The sequence below is a fragment of the Squalius cephalus genome (assembly GCF_949319135.1).
Source record: "Squalius cephalus genome assembly, chromosome: 7".
Taxonomy (NCBI): Eukaryota; Metazoa; Chordata; class Actinopteri; order Cypriniformes; family Leuciscidae; genus Squalius; species Squalius cephalus.
The window spans coordinates 18,941,165-18,947,164 of NC_137128.1; positions in this window are offsets into that span (position 1 = coordinate 18,941,165).

Here is a 6,000-nt window from a genome sequence, read left to right on the forward strand (position 1 = left end):
TTTTAACCTCCCTTTTAAAAAGTGGCTTCATGCAGTAAAGTTGTCTGTCTGCAAATATGGAATTTAATAAAAAAAACTGGGGGACTGGCGACGAGTTTCAGGCTTTATTATTTGGGTATTTGTGGAAGAGGAAACTTTCTGCGCGTTCGTCACAGCCATCTCACGGCCAATGTCCGCAATAGCTGATAACATACAATTTTATATCTAACGTTAGCATTACGAGCTCTGAACACGCTTTATCAGTGCTCGTCTCTTTTCTGCCACAGCTTTTAATATTAAGTCATTATGTTTACACATTGTCATCTATTGCAAGGCAAACCATGTTACAAATTTACTATAACAGGATTGAAATAGCGCATTGAGGTTGGTAACAAACAACTATTTACAAGACTGTCACTATTTATGATTGATAGACGGGGTTCAGGCTTTTTTTAAGAGTATTTGCGCAAAAGGAAATTTTTGCGCGTTCGTCCCAGTCATCTCACAACGTACCTTGTCTAATTTTATACGCATACGAGCTTTCTGAACACGCTTTAGTATCAGTGCTCGTCTATTTTGTTATGTTAATTAGCCTACCTCGTTAGTAAACCAATAACTGCAGCACAGTTTGAATCTCCTCCATACTTATAAATGTGGCGCTCAAAACTGATTACTGTCCGTCGCAGACTGGGAGGAGCAGTTGCGCGCAGTTTACCTTCCCGGTACTTTAGACCGCGGTGTAAACGCAGAAAGCAACCGGTCTGGGGCAAAAAAGGTTCCTGGGAAAAAAGTTCCTGGGACAAATTGTTCCGGGTAATTTCGGTGGAAAAGCGGCTCTAGATATCACCAAATACAAAAAACTCACAAACCCATTTAAGGGTGAAAATTGAAATGATGTTCAACAAATAAAAAATAGATATAATACAGATGAACAAATAATAAAGCTTGGGTTGCTGAATATTCGAACCCTTACTTCGAAAGCACTTATTGTTAATTACAGTGCTATGCATAAGTTTAGACACCCATACTAAAGTTGACTAAAAAGAGGAATGAAAAATCATCTTTTGGAAACTGAACTTAATGCCTTAATTTAAAAAATTAGGAAAAATCCAACCTTTAAGGACACCAATTTTCTTTGTGAATGAATAATGTTTCGTAAATAAATAAATGTTCATCCTTAAAATACAGGGTGCATAAGTTTGGACACCCCTATGTTAAATTTTAAATTATTTTTTTAGGATACTATGCATCCTGATAAAGTTCCCTTGGCCTTTGGAATTAAAATAGCCCCACATCATCACATAGCCTTCACCATACCTAGAGATTGGCATGGTTTTATTTCAGTTAGCCTAATAGCTGGTTTGATTTGCATTGAGAGATGATCTTATGGAAAGTACCCCATGCCAATCTCTAGGTATGGTGAAGGCTATGTGATGATGTGGGGCTATTTTAATTCCAAAGGCCAAGGGAACTTTATCAGGATGCATAGTATCCTAAAAAAAAAATAGATAGAAATCTGCCTGCCTCTATGGGAATTTAACATAGGGGTGTCCAAACTTATGCACCCTGTATTTTAAGGAAGAACATTTATTTATTTACGATACATTATTCATTCACAAAGAAAATTGGTGTCCTTAAAGGTTGGATTTTTCCTAATTTTTTAAATTAAGGCATTAAGTTCAATTTCCAAAAGATGATTTTTTATTCCTCTTTTTAGTCAACTTTAGCATGGGTGTCTAAACTTATGCATAGCACTGTATATGATTACAGATTACAACCTAGACATGTTGTGTTTGACAGAAACCTGGCTAAAACCAGACGATTACATTACTTTAAATGAGTCCACCCCCCAAGATAACTGTTTTAAAAACGAGCCACATCTGAAAGAAAAGGGGGGTGATGTTGCTGTAATCTATAGTAATATCTTTGGAATTACTGAATAGTAATCAAATATATCTAGTTTCAAATATAATTATTTTGAAGTGTTGGTGCTTAATGTAACACTATCTAGTGTAAATGATAAATTGCGCTTGACATTTGTGCTAACTACTGTATACAGGCCACCAGGACACCATACAGACTTTATTAAATAATTTGCTGATTTTTTTCCGGAGTTAGTACTGGCTGCAGATGAAGTCCTAAATGTTGGTGATTCTAATATACATGTAGATAACGGAAAAAAAAAAAACGCATTGGGATTGGCATTTAGAGACATTCTGAACTCTTTTGGAGTCATACAACACGTGTCAGGATCCACTCATAATCATACTTTAGATATAATATTGTCACATGGAATCAATGTTAATGTTGTTCAAATTCTGCAGCAGAGCGATGACATCTCAGATCATTATCTAGTCTTGTAAATACTCCAATTAGCCAAGGTTGTAAAGCCGACTTTGTGTTACAAATATGTTGGAACTATCACTTCTGCCACTAAAGATTGATTTATTAATAATATTCATGATCAGTTTTATCTCCTCAGCATCCCAGATAGCTTAGAAGAACTAGATATTCTTCACAACATTCACAACATTCTTTTAAATAGACTTGAATAATAACCTAGAATACTGTCTAACAATTGATGTCTGCTAGTATTCGTCGTTGGTTAGGAACCTGGGTGTGCTCTTTGATATCAATCTTTCATTTGAAAGCCATGTTTCTAGCATCTGTAAAACTGCATTCTTACATCTAAAAAATATATCTAAATTATGACATATGCTTTCAATGATAAATGCGGAACATTTAGTTCATGCGTTCATGACCTCAAGGCTAGATTATTGTAATGCTATAATGGGTGGTTGCCCTGCACGCTTAATAAACAAACTACAGCTGATCCAAAATGCAGCAGCTCGAGTTCTTACTAAAACCAGGAAGTATGACCATATTAGCCCGGTTCTGTGAACAATGCATTGGCTCCCTATTAAACATTGTATAAATGTTAAAATATTGCGGATACTTACAAAGCACTAAATGGTTTAGCTCCGCAGTACTTGAGCGAGCTCTTAACGCATTATAGTCCTTCACGTCTATTGCAATCTCAAAATTCTGGCCAGTTGATAATACCTAGAATATCAAAATCGACTGCTGGAGGTAGATCCTTTTCCTATTTAGCACCTAAACTCTGGAACAGTCTTCCTAACAGTGTCCGGGAAGCAGACACACTCTGTCAGTTTAAATCTAGACTAAAAACGCATCTCTTTAACCTGGCATACACATAGAAAATTATACATTCCTATTCAAATCAGTTAAATGATTATTAGGCTGCATAAATTAGGTCAGCCGGAACCGGGAACACTTCTTATAACACCCGATGTACTCGTGACATCATAAGAAGAATGGCACCTACTCTAATGTTAGTCTTTCTGCTTATTCCGAGGTTTACTGAAGTCAGCCGGATCCGTGCCGTATCCAGATCAGATGGTGGACCTGCACCTATACACGACCACAGCGCATGATGTAGTCAGCCTGATCCAGGCTGTATCCAAATCAGATGGAGGACCTGCCCCTAGACACGACCACAACGCATCCCTGAAGTGTCAGCAGAGATTGTGTGAACTAGACTCTGTGAAGGCCTCATCAACACGACAGTCATCAGCACTGATCCTCAACAAACCCGTCTCCATACCGGCGTGACTCCGATCTTCAACCAGATGGATTCCAATCCAGTCTGACTTCTGACCTGTAATGCTGCCTGAATCATAATCATAAACATGTTTGTTCGTTGGCCAGAGGAGAACTGGCCCCCCGACTGAGCCGTGGTTTCTCCCAGGGTTTTTTTCTCCATTCTGCCACCTGATGGAATTTTGGTTCCTTGCCACTGTCGCCTTTTTCGCCTTTGTCGCCTTTTTTCACCTTTGTTGCTTTTGGCTTGCTTAGTTGGGGACAATAAATGTAACATTTAATTTAATATTCCAATAATAATATTGAATTTGTTGAAACTTTTTTACAACAAAAATGAAACATCACTGAACTTACTTAAGCTGGACTGTGACGCTATTTTCTTCTAGAAACAAACTTTGTTGCATTATTTTCCTGTTATCTCTGTAAAGCTGCTTTGAAACAATCTGTATTGTAAAAAGCGCTATATAAATAAATGTGACTTGACTTGACATGAATAAAGTGGACTATCGAAATAAAGTGTTACAGAAAAAAAAATATTGAGAATTTTTTTTAAAAGAATAAAAATTAAGATAATACTTAATTTAATTACAGAGGGGGAAAATGGAGGAAGGCACAAAAAAAATTATTTATTTAAAAAAAATATATATTTTTTTTTTTTGCGTACAGACAGCAACATTGTCAAAATGATCCCTGTTCACAAGGATCCTTAAAAACGATAAAAAAACTGTGTATTCTGCTGACAGGCCAGGTAGTTGGCTTACTGATAGTCATCTCTGCAAATATTTGGGGGAAAGTATTTCAACATTGAAAAAATGACACACTGAGACCAGCTCTACAAATAAACAGAGCAACTCAGTTCTATAATGGCAATTTCTTCTGTGGCAGGTCTGTTTCATATTATGTGCAGTAATGCAACAACAAAATGTAACAAATACTTCAAGCACTATTGATTTTAACATGGAATGAACAGAAGCATGAATTCAGGGACAGTATGCAAGGAATATTCTATATCTGTAAATATTTTTTCAATTTTCTTCACTTTACCGGGTTTTATATTATAATTTTTCATTTATGACCATCTTGTTTGCAACGTGTGATATTTAGCTTTAGTCCAACTCTTGAGCTTTTTTTCCAGTGTGAAAAGGCTAGTTGCTTAGTAACGCAATAAGGAGAAAAATAACAATGCGTAAAAATGCACCTCTAAAGCCAAGAAACTGACCACAAAAATGTTCAGTCCAACCTGTTCTGGACCATTTGCTGTTTCCACAGGCATAAAATGGACAAACGAAAAGCGCAGCTAAATTCTAACCCCAAGACAATTTCTTTCATAAACAAGAAACCTATCTGTCCATAAATGACCCAAGTCACGGTATGAATCAAGAATCGAATCACACCGTGGAAACATTAAAGGTTGGATTGAGCAGCGTGGAGATTTGGATGATGTCTTCATTCACATTACACACTTGTCAAGTCAGATTGAATGTTTGGACACAACATTCATAAATTGGACGCATAATCACAAGTGTTAAGGATAAATATGTTCCCATGAATTTATTGGTTTGACTTTTATATAATCCCTTGACAAATGTAAAACACATTCTAAGGGGACGCTTTGCAGTCGCACTGTGGAGCTCTATTAATTACAGAATAAAACTAGACAAAAGACCATCAGCTCCAGTCATCTGTTTAAGCTTAACGTTAGCTGTCACCAAACGCCTCATGCGGAGTTGTGAGTGCGTGTTTGTCAGATAGTGGATGTAGATAGTGTGTGCAGGCGTGGAATGTAACACTTTTAGGCATTGTATGGGCCATTGGAGTGGGTAATGATTTAATATCTACTGATGCCTAAGGGAGAAGACATATGCATATGTGCTGTAAAATAGCATACTTTAGGATCTCAAGGTCAGCAGAAAGGCCTGACAATCAGCTTGATGAATGTGAGCGCCTGAGCAGATAATATGTTCCTGGCAAAGGTCTCAGGCTACAAAAACACAAATTACCGAGCAGCAGTAAGAAGATGTCTGATAGGCTGTGATAAAGGACTTAAACTTTGTGGCATTTTCTGCCATTGTGATGTTGCACTAGAGCCGATTAATTTAAATCAGTATGTTTGTCTAAACATCCTTAAAACAAGATACATTTACTTGAGAAGACAAAAATTGAAATAAAATAAGACATTGGCATATCTTAAATTAACCCTCTGTTGCTGTTCAGTCAGCCCACATTTTTTATTTCACCGGAATGGGCCGAAACTTGGTAAAGGTTTTTGCACCTCATTATGTGAAAAAAAGGTTAAATGGTTCTAAAAAAGGCACACTTGTATTGTTTGCGGTCAAAAATGACCCCATTGGAAATGAATGGGAGATGAATTTCATCTATTGGAACTGTTTGTTAGGTACT